Source organism: Cricetulus griseus, chromosome 2 (genome assembly GCF_003668045.3).
Source record: "Cricetulus griseus strain 17A/GY chromosome 2, alternate assembly CriGri-PICRH-1.0, whole genome shotgun sequence".
NCBI classification, from domain to species: domain Eukaryota; kingdom Metazoa; phylum Chordata; class Mammalia; order Rodentia; family Cricetidae; genus Cricetulus; species Cricetulus griseus.
The window spans coordinates 163,624,664-163,636,128 of NC_048595.1; the positions used below are offsets into that span (position 1 = coordinate 163,624,664).

General features: G+C 42.8%; 1 long non-coding RNA gene across 1 annotated transcript; it reads right to left on the minus strand.

Moving 5' to 3' along the window:
• Positions 1-9,943: 9,943 nt before the first annotated feature.
• On the minus strand, positions 9,944-11,051 carry LOC118238334. The gene is made up of 2 exons (XR_004768317.1): positions 10,990-11,051; positions 9,944-10,534 (listed from the first exon to the last, which is right to left on the minus strand). It is a non-coding gene; the product is annotated as an uncharacterized LOC118238334 (long non-coding RNA).
• Positions 11,052-11,465: the final 414 nt, after the last annotated feature.

Genomic DNA, 11,465 nt, shown 5'->3' on the forward strand with positions numbered 1-11,465 from the left:
CCCTCAAGGTTTATCCATGCTGTAGCTTGCATCATTACTTCATTCCTTTTACCAGTTAAATAATACTCCATCAAATGGATATACTCCATTTTATTTATCCACTCATCAACTAATGGGAATTGGGTTTTTGTACATTGGGCTTGGTGTGTGTGTGTGTGTGTGTGTGTGTGTAGTGCTTCTACAGATAGTTTTGTATAGATATAACATTTTCATTCCTTTTGTGCCCTCTATTATTGATTCCTCTAAAGGATTAGCTAACTTTGACAGCACAGGATGAAATGGCAAATGTTCTTTGGCTGTGTGGAACACAAAATCTGTAGACATGACCAAGCTCTACTACCACCAAGCAAAGCAGTCAGACCAGCAGCAGACAGACAGCCCTAGCTGCATGCCAATTAGATTTGATTTACAGACACTGAGGTTCAAAATTTCACGTGACTTTGCACAGGCTGTGAAATAATATAAAAGTATAAAAATCAGCATGAGCTTCCAAGGCAAATGCAAAGAAGAGGCAGGCCAGACTCACCCCTGGCCTAAATACATTTCACCAACCCTTGGTCTGAATACACCACGTTTATTTCCTGCAGGGCATTTACTAAAGACCCTGTGTAGGTCCCTGGTGAGTTATTGGCCCTCCATTTCCTCATAGGAAAGCTCAAGCTTCATCAGATGGCCGGTGATCCATATTTGGTTGGATTAATAAATGTACTTGACTATGTTTCATCGATGCCATATCAGTACATTTTTTTTTAGTTGTCTTCAATTTTGTGAAACTACAGACAAATGCTGCCAAGAGGGCTTCTGCCAGTGAGTGTCAATGTCTTTAAGTTTAATGTATCTGACAAGTCCTCTTCCTAAGAAGTTATGCTAACAGCAGATGTGAACATGTCCATTTCCCTTGCCTAAGCTGACACTGGCTACTGTCCAGTGGGCAAAGGAACAGGTAGAAATGAGGATTATAGATGTATAATCTGAGGGACTTTAAAAGAATTATTGAGTTCATAATTTATGCAAAAATAGAAATTAATGCCTTATGTTTTGAGTGTGTTACAAGAAAGAGTATTTTGTAAATTAAACATTTTTTTAAATTAGATTACAAAATGGGTTTCTTCATGCATGGCATTTCCAGACATACTTAGTTTTTGGGTCATGCTCCTCCATATCCTTGGTCGGATCCTTTCAGCTCCTGTATACTTCCTTCCACTTTCAAATCACATGTGTTGTATCCCCTCCCCACCTCTTTCCCTTAAGGCCTCTTTTCTCTTCCCATGGATCTCTCTTTAGCTTCCTGGCCTCTATACACACTCACTCACACATCAATAAATAAATAGAATTTGAGGTTAAGGTCCAGATATGAGAGAGAACATGCAATGTTTACCTTTCTGAGCCAGGGATACCTCACTTGACATAGAATTTCCCTGTTCCATCTGCTTTCCTACAGATTTCATTATTTCATTTTTCCTTATAGCTGAATAAAATTCCATTATATATGTGTACCACATTTCCATTATCCATTGACCGGCTGACTGACATCTAGGCTGATTTGTTTTCTTACTATTACAATAGAGCAGCAACAAACAGGTATGAGTAGGTATCTTTTATAGTAAGTAGGATGTGGAGTTCTTTGGGTATATGCCCGGGTAGTATATCTGGGTCATATGGTAGTTCTGGTTTTAGATTTCTGAGAAACTTCCACACTGATTTCCATAGTGGTTGCACCAGTTTACTCTCCCACAATGAATAAGGGCTCCTCCTTCTCCTCACCCTTGTCAGCATTTGTCGTCATTTGCTTTCTTGATGATAGCCATCCTGACTGAGGTGAGATGGAATCTCACTGTAGTTTTAATTAGCATTTCCCTGATATCTACAGCCGTTTATTGGCCATTTGTATTTCTTCTTTTGAGAACTCAGTATTTAGCTACTTGGTCCATTTTTTTTTTATTAAATTGTTTGCTTTCTTGTTGTTTACCTTCTGAGTTCTTTGTGTATTCAGTGTTAACCACCGTGAGATATGTAGTTAGTTAGATGCTGGGTGTTGGTGGCGAACACCTTTGATCCCAGCACTTGGGAGGCAGAGGCACGAAGATCTTGTGGCTGCTCTTGGCCACTAAGTCCAAGTATTGGGCGAAAGCCTGGAGATTTGGATGAACCACAAGACTCCAGATCCTTTTCTGAGAGAATGTCCCTCACCTTTATTGTGGAGCAGCCTTATGTACAAATTTACAAAAACCCCAGGTCAAAGGGTTCACAACAGGATATTGATCCCAGTGGGGTGAGGTCAGGAAAACAGGAGGTACCTGTGGTTATGCTGGAAAACAACTCTTAGAGACCCCATGGGGGCTGAGTTCCAACAGGATGTCTGTGAGTTCAAGGCAGAGAGAGTTCCAGGACATGCTCTAAAGATACAGAGAAACCCCGAGTGTGTGTGTGTGTGGGGGGGGGGGGGGAGTGGCATGTAGTTAGCTAAGAGTTTCTGCCATTCCTCAGGCTGTCTATTCACTTGGCAATAGTTTTCCTTTGCTGTATAGAATCCTTTTAATTTTGTGAGATCTTGTTTGTTAGTAGTTGGTGTAATTTCCTGAGTGACTGGATTTTTTTTGTTTGTGTGGTTTTTGTTGTTGTTGCTTATTTGGTTTTGTTTTGCTTTGTTTTGTTTTGAGACAGGGTTTCTCTGTGTAGTCCTGGCTGTCCTGGAAGTCACTCTGTAGACCAGGCTGGCTTCAAACTTAACAAATGTCCACCTGCCTCTGCCTCCTGAATGCTGGAACGAAGTGTGTGCACCACCACTGCCCAGCTAATTTCTTTTGGATTTTATTTATTTTTATTTTGGGTATGTTTGTCTGAATGTATGTCTCACCATGTATGCACTGCTCACAGAAGCCAGAAGAGGGCATCACCCGCTGGGACTGGAGTTATTGACCCTTGTGACCTGCCATGTGGGTGCAGGGAAGAAATTGAATCCTAGCGCCCTGAAGAATAGTTAATGCTCTTAACTACAGAGCCATCTCTCTAGCCTCAAGTGACTGGTATCTTATTCAGAAACTCCTTGACTGTACCCAAATATTGAAGTATTTCCCTCACTTCCCCCCCCCAGGAGTTTCAGAGTTTGGATTCTTATGTTAAGGTCTTTGACCTATTTGAAGTTGATTTTTTGTGTGTGTACGAATGGAGAGATGAAGATTCAGTTTTATTCACCTATATGCAAATGTCCAGTTTCCCCAGCAACATTTGATAAAGAAGTTGTCTTTTTTTCAGTGAGTAATTCTGACATTGGTTACTTTTCTGTGGCTGTGATAAAATACTATATCCAAAAGTGACTTAGGGGAAAAAGGATTTATTTTAGTTTGCAGTTCCAGAGGGATAGTCCATCCTTTGCGAAGATGTGACAACAGGGAACGAATAGGGGGAGGAGCTGGAAGCTGGTGGGTCACATTTCATCTGCATACAGGAAGCAGAGAGAGAACAAGAATGGGACCAAACTTTCCCCAAGCTATGTACTTCCTCCAGCGTGGCGTCCCCGTGCTAGTGGGTCCATAACCTTCCCATACAGTACCATCAAATGGAGACCAAGTGTTCAAATGCATGAGTCTATGGGCTACAAGTACCATCAAATGGAGACCAAGTGTTCAAATGCATGAGCCTATGGGTGACATTCCTCAGGCCACCACAACATATCTGTTAAGAAGCAAGTGTCTATATCTGCAGGGGTGTATGTCTGGGTCTTCTAGTCTGTCCCACCAATCTACATGGCTGTTTTGTGTCGGTGCCTGCCGTAAATCATTATGACCCTATAGTATAATTTGAAATTGTGCTGCTGGGTGATTGCTAGGCAGTTAAGCACACTTAGTGTTCTTGCAGAGGACCTGAGTTAAGGTCCCAGTACCCATATCAGTTGGCTCACAAACAATTGTAACTCTAATTCCAGGGGATCTGATGCCCTCTTCTGGCCTCCATGAGAATTACATGCACATAACCTGGCAGGAACACACATTCACGTAAATTTAAAACAAACAAACAAACAAAAAAACAATAAAATCATCTAACTTGAAAGCAGGCACATTATTCTTTTTGGTAAGGGTTACTTTGGCTATCTGAGGTCTAACATTACCCCCACTCCATTTTTGTGGTGCATATCATTTTGTAGAGCATATCATTTTGGTATTTTGATAGGGGATGTGTTGAATATGTAGATTTCTTTTTTTTGAGACCCTCCATTTTCAAAGTATTGATTCTTCCAAGCCACGAGCATGGGAGATCTTTTGATTTTCTATTGTCTTCTTCAACTTCTCCTTGGAGTGTTTTAAAATTTTTTGGTATAGAGGTCTTTTGCTTCCTTGGTTATGTTTATTCCAAGTTTGGTGGGGGTGAGAGGGTGGGGTGGACAGTTGTGAATGATATTGTTTCCTTGATTTCTTCCTCAGAGTGTTTGCTATTGGTATACAGGAATGAAATTTTTGTGTGTTACTTTTGCATCCTGCCACTTTGCTGAAAGGGTTTATAAGTTCTAGGAGTTTTCTGGTGAAGCCGTTAGGGTCTTTTCTATATAGAATCATGTTACTGAAGGGACCAGCCCCCTATTTCGGCAGCCATAACAGTAACACGTGCTCGCTATGACCTTGTCTTAGTCACTAGAGGTTAGGTGCCTGCCTCGTGACAAGGAACCAATCAGAAGTTAGCTGGTGGTACTATGCTTTAGGACCCTGGGTGTACTTTACCGACAAGCACACAGCAATGACGCTCAGAGCATAGCAACCACCCTGGGAGGGCCTATGGGCCATAACAACCAGTTGGCCAATCAACACAGGACAAGTCCTCCAAGCCTGGAGGTACACCAATCCTGAGCCTGTGCATACCCCTAGACACTCCCCTTACGCTGCCCTACAAGATCTCTCGGCAGCCCCTAGGAGCTGTCTTTGCTAGCCATCTGCCTTGGCTGGTGGGTGAAAGACCCGAGCTAACATGGGGTTAGCTCGTTAAATTACAATAAAGCCTCATGCAGTTTGCAGCAAGCTCTCAAATCTGCCTGGTGATTGGGGAGACCTCGGTCGTGGCCTGGGACCCCGGATACCTGAGTTTTCCGGGGGCCTAACATTACCTGCATATAAGGGATCTTTGACTTCTTCCTTTCCTGTTTGTTACCTCTTGGTTCCCTCGTCTTATTGCTTTAAAGAGAAAGTGGACACTCTTGTCTTCTTTCCAATTCCAGAGGAAATGCTTTGAGTTTAGTGTAATGTTAGCTGTAGATTTGTTGTATGTAGCCTTTATTATGTTCAGATGTAATAATCAGCTTCTGAGGACTTTTTTAAAAAAACTTTACTAATTTTTATATGCATTGGTGTTTTGCCTGCATTTATGTCGGTGTGAAGGTTACAGACGGTTATGAGCTGCCATGTGGGTGTTGGGAAGATCACCCAGTACTCTTAACTGCTGAGCTGTCTCTCCAGCTTCGTTGTGAAGGGATTTGGATTTTTTCAAGTCTTTTTTTGCATCTGGTACAAGGATCATGTGACTTCTATCCTTGCATGCATTTATGTGGTACATTTATTTATCTATTTGTATATGTTGAGTCATCCTTTCATCTCTGGAATGAATCCAACTTGATCATGATGAATGATTTGTTGGTGTATTCTTGGATTTGGTTCGAAAGTATTTTATTGAGAATGTTTGCGTCAGTGTTCATGGGGCAGTAATTTTCTCTTGTAGTTGTGGTTTTATATTATTATGTTGCCTGGATACCAAGCATAAACACAGCATAGCCATGTCCATTCCTTTTCTATCAATGGAAGAGTTTGAGAAGCATCACTGATGCTCTGATAGAATTCACAAGAGAAATCTATCTGAGCCTGGGCCTGCTTTAGTCTGAACATCTTAAAATTTATTATTACTGCTTTAATCTTACTGATCATTGTAGATCTGTTTTAAACATTTATCTCATTTTGGTTTAATTTTGGCAGGTGATAAGCTTGTAGAAATTTATTTATTTCTTATCAGTTTTCTAATTTAGTGGAACTAGGTTTTAGGGTGGGTCTCAATAATTTCCTGAATTTCATTGTTACCTGTTTTAAAGCCTCCCCTTTCATCTCTAATTTTACTAGTTTAGATAGTCTCTCTCTTTTAGTTAGTTTGTCTAAGTGTTTGTTGATTTGCTTATCTTTTTGAAGAACCAACTTTGTCATTTATTCTTTGTGTTGTATTTTGTTGTTGCCTTTTCATTAATTTCTGTGATGATCTTAATTATTTCTTTTTGTCTTCCGTTTTTAGATTTGGCTTGTTCTTTTTGTTGGCTTGTTTTTTTTTTTTTCCAACTTTATTTGAATTAGAAACAGGATTGTTTTACATGACAATCCCAGTTCCCTTCTCCCACCCGACCTCCCCTACTGCCCCTCCCCAACTAAAACCCTATCTATCACATATCCTTTCTGCTCCCCCTGGATGGTGAGGCCTTCCATAGGGTGTCATTAGTGTCTATTGTATCCTTTGGGATAGGGCCTAGGCCTATCCCCCATGTGTCTTGGCTCAGGGAGTGTTCCTCTATATGGAATGGGCTCCCAAAGTCCACACCTATGCGAGGGATAAGTACTGAACTTCTACAGGAGGTCCTGTAGATTTCTGAGGTTTCCTCACAGAAACCCATGTTCCTGGGGTCTGGGTCAGTCCCATGCTGGTTTTCCAGCTATCAGTCTGGGGAACAAGAGTTCCCGGATGTTCAGGTCAGCTGTTTCTGTGGGTTTCACCAGCCTGGTCTGGACCCCTGTGCTCTTCACTCTTCCTTCTCTGCATCTGGGTTCCAGTTCAGTTCGGTGATTAGTTGTGGGTGTCTGCTTCTACTTCCACCAGCTGCTGGATGAGGACTATCGGGTGGCATATAAGTCAGTCATCAATCTCATAATCAGGGGAGGGCATTTAAGGTAGCCTCTCCTCCATTGCTTAGATTGTTAGCTGCTGTTGTTAGACCCCCGAAAACTCAAGTATCCGGGGTCTCAGGCCAGGTTCGCGGTCACCCCAATCACCAGGCGGATTCGAGAGCTTGCTGCAAACTGCACGAGGCTTTATTGTAATTTAACGAGCTAACCCCATGTTAGCTCGGGTCTTTCACCCACCCGCCATGGCGGACAGCTAGAAAAAGACGGCTCCTAAGGTCTCCCCAAAGATCTTATAGGGCAGCGTAAGGGGAGTGTCTAGGGGTACGCACAGGCTCATGATTGGTGTGCCTCCAGGCTTGGAGGGCTTGCCCTGTGTTGATTGGTCAACTGGTTGTTATGGCTCATAGGCCCTCCCAGGGTGGTTGCTATGCTCTCTACGTCATTGTCGTGCGCTTGTCCGTAAAGCACACCCAGGGTCGTAAAGCATAGCGCCACCAGCTAACTTCTGATTGGTTCCTTGTCACAAGACAGGCATCTGACCTTTTAGTGACTAAGGTTCCTTGTCACGAGACAGGCATCTGACCTCTAAGTGACCAAGGCAGGTTTATGGCAAGCATGTGTTCGGCTGTAATGGCTGCCAAAAGGGAGCTGGTTCCTTCATTCCCCCATTTTCTTTTTTGTAAATTCCAATCATGGAATTGCTGTCTCTCTAGCATCCCCATCAGGGAGTGATAGATACTGGCATCCCCATGCAAGGGAGTTCCCTTTGACTTAGCATTTTAACCAGGGAAAATGGACGGCGAAATTCTTTTCCAAACTGCTTCCTGCTGACTTTGGGACGAAGTTAGGGACCCCAGAAGGTTGAAATGCTAGTCAAAAGCAAAAAGGAATTTAGGCAATGGGGAATCCATCAGGGGCTTCTGGTTAGCAGACACTGTTGCAGAGACAGGGGGTGTCCACATCAGCTGGACTGGTTCACATCCATAGCAAGTCTAGGGCTCGCAGTCTACTTAGGAACAGCCTGTAGTCAGCAACTGATACTCAGATGTCTGCCAGAAGCAGAAACCTGTTTAAGACATATTTAAACTAGGAACAGAGGTTAAAGCTTATTTACTGAAGCCAACAGTGTAGAAAAAGCAGATATCTGGATATCTGTTTAAACAGCAGGAACATATTTAGCAAAAACTACAGATTTGGGCTATAAGCATGTACATTTTTCTTCTGTCCAGAGAGCCAGGTATGGATTGGACAGAGGTGCCTTTGGCCTGATGAAAAGCCCTTTAAGTTTGTACTTAGATGACAACCAAAATAAACTTAAAAATCTTGAGCTCATGCCTGAACAGTAGATAGTCTATTTTATCAGCTAACATACTGACTAGTCTATAGTGGATCTGACTGCCTGATGCTGTCAAGCTGACAACCAGTAATATTTCAGAGATCTGAGAAGGGTATGTTTTATCCGAATCTACTAAAAAGTGACAGAAGCCAGTCCATATACAGTTAGCCAAACCCAAGTTTCTCCATTACCGCTGGAGGCAGCTGTCTCAAAGAACAGCAATCCTCGCCAGGCCTATACTGTGAGAGTTTTTTTTTCTCTCTGTGGAAGAGGGACATGGAAAAGACTGACCTTGTTTTGTCTAGGCAAAGGGGTGCAATCAATTTTCCAGTGTCCAGCAGCTTTGTCCACATTCTCGGCCAGGTTCTGGCAGGCGGCAGGTTTCACATCTGAGCATCTCGCTCACTGGTCCAGGTGCAGGAACTGAGGTGCCTCGTAATCTTCTTTGGAGACTTTGGGTCACTGTCCGGATCTGGCAGTCTGTCTGACATTATAAACTTTAAAGATAACAATTTAAATGCCATATTCTGAAGATCTCTGAAGCATTAGAGGTCTGTTTGTCTGTTTTAGTTACTTGCCTTAAGCATACAAGAAGCACACAGGTGGCTAGTTAAAGTCTTATTTCTGTAAATGATTTTTAGTCTGACTGTAACTGGTTTTAACTTAGTAAAATGTTTGAAACAGCACAGCTGAACTTAAAACTGCATAGAGCTATCTTATATTCCTTAAACAGTAGCTTAACTTCTTTCTGAGATAGGGTTTTTCTGTGACTTTGGAGCCTGTTCTGGAATTCGATCTGCCAGACCAGGCAGGCCTTGAACTCATAAAGATCCATCTACCTCTTATTCCCGAATGCTGGGATTAAAGGCGTATGCCACCAACGCCCTAAACTTAAAGGCGTGTGCCATCAACACCCTGAGCTTAAAGGTGTGTGTCACCAACATTTTAAACTTAACTTCTGAAAACACAAACTGTAACAGATTAGCATCTTTTATAAAACAAGAACTTTACATTGTCAGGCTTTGCTTAAGAATAATTCTAAATTGAAGCTCTTTAAGTACAAACTTTAATAAAAACAAACATTTGAAAACTGGTTTTAAAAAGAAATTTAAATTCCCTTAAGGTCTTTCTGTAATATATAGAAGCATTAACATTTTAAATCTTAATTGAAAAACTTGTTTCTAAGATGGTACCTCTAATTTCCATGGGGTCACCTTTAGTCAAGATGGCGGCTTAAGTATTTTTTTTTTAACTTTAGCAAAATGGCGACCAGTCAAGTCATGTGACCAGTTGGCCATGTGCTGGCTAAATCAGGAAACAGAACATTTTAAAACAAATATACATAAATTACTTGAGAAATAAACAGGACTTTTTAAAACAGAATTAGCTTAATATGGTTAAAATTTTAGACATGAGAAACCATAGCACAGTTTACATTTTTTTGGCTAGTAACAACCTTTTCTCTGACCTTTAATAACTTTTCTCTGACCTTTTATAACTTACTTTAACCCTCTATAACTTTCTGTAACAATCTTTTTCTCTGACCTCCAACAACTTGCTTTAACCCTCTATAACCTTTTAGTTTATTTCTCTGACTCTCTTAGACATTCTTAGACAATTTTTTTTTCCCTTTTTATTATTTAAGTTTTTTACATTTTTTTCCATTTTTTAGTCAATATAAAAATTTTGTCAAAGTCCCTTTTACAATTTTTAATAACTTTAAGGCCCTTTTTTGTTGTTATTGTTTTTAGAATATCCGGATCAGGACAGATGGTTCACCTGCCTGAGCTAGCTCCATGTGCTCAAGGCAGAGAGACCTGGGGTGGGGGTGCTGCTGGTAACCCCAGACCCTTGGCCAATCCAGGGGTGGGAAAAAGACTCCTGCGGCCCCCCTGCATACCATGTGTGTGGAGCACAGAAAGACGGGTAGCAGATGGCGGCCTTGTAGCCATATTCCCCCAGAGCAGGGAAACAGCCATAACGGCAGCTGGGGCAGAAACAGTCCTACTGGGCATGCCTCAGACCCGCAGGTGGGGATAGAAAGGGGGTGGCGTGGTGGATCCTGAATTGAAAACCAATGATGATAACACAGAATAGACAGGAAAGAACAGACGCCAACCCAATCCGCCCACGCTGCTCATAAGGCAATGGCGCCGGGAAGACGGCGGCAGAACTCGGCGGCTAACTGAGGCGGGTCCAAGTGTCCTTGGCCCGAGTCCATACCTCCTGGGTCCTGGGTGTCCTCAGAGTGGCAGTCTGTCCACAGGGCGCATCTGCCGATCACAGTTGAGGTGGCGCCACGTGCTCAGAGAATCAAGAAAAGACCCCTGACCCCCTGACCCATGCATGCCACGTGCATAGGGAGAGCAGGGACAGAAAGAGATGCTTAAGAAACATATAACACAAATGACAGCACATTAGACAGCACAAACATTAGACAGGACAAACCGCGGCAAAGAAATGGTGCCCCAAACCAAAATTACAACCAAACCTTGGACTTTCATCCAGGGTGGAACCAAGGTTCTCGCAAGTCTGCTTACCCTATGGTTCAATTACAAATTCTGCGCAGATCAAATACAAATTACAAATTCTGCGCAGATCAAATCAAGCAACCCTCGGACTTTCATCCAGGGCAGGACTTCAGGGTCTTCCCCAGAAGTCCGAATTACAAATACAAATTCTGCGCAGATCAAATACAAATCATGGCACCAAACCAACAACACAGCAAGAGACAAAACAAGAAACATAGAACATTGAACATATATAAGTTTCGAGCTCCAATCATCTTACCTCCAAGATCGAATCCACTCAGGTGAAGGGTGGTCGCAAATCGCGGACGAGCCCCCAAAATGTTAGACCCCCGAAAACTCAAGTATCCGGGGTCTCAGGCCAGGTTCGCGGTCACCCCAATCACCAGGCGGATTCGAGAGCTTGCTGCAAACTGCACGAGGCTTTATTGTAATTTAACGAGCTAACCCCATGTTAGCTCGGGTCTTTCACCCACCCGCCATGGCGGACAGCTAGAAAAAGACGGCTCCTAAGGTCTCCCCAAAGATCTTATAGGGCAGCGTAAGGGGAGTGTCTAGGGGTACGCACAGGCTCATGATTGGTGTGCCTCCAGGCTTGGAGGGCTTGCCCTGTGTTGATTGGTCAACTGGTTGTTATGGCTCATAGGCCCTCCCAGGGTGGTTGCTATGCTCTCTACGTCATTGTCGTGCGCTTGTCCGTAAAGCACACCCAGGGTCGTAAAGCATAGCGCCACCAGC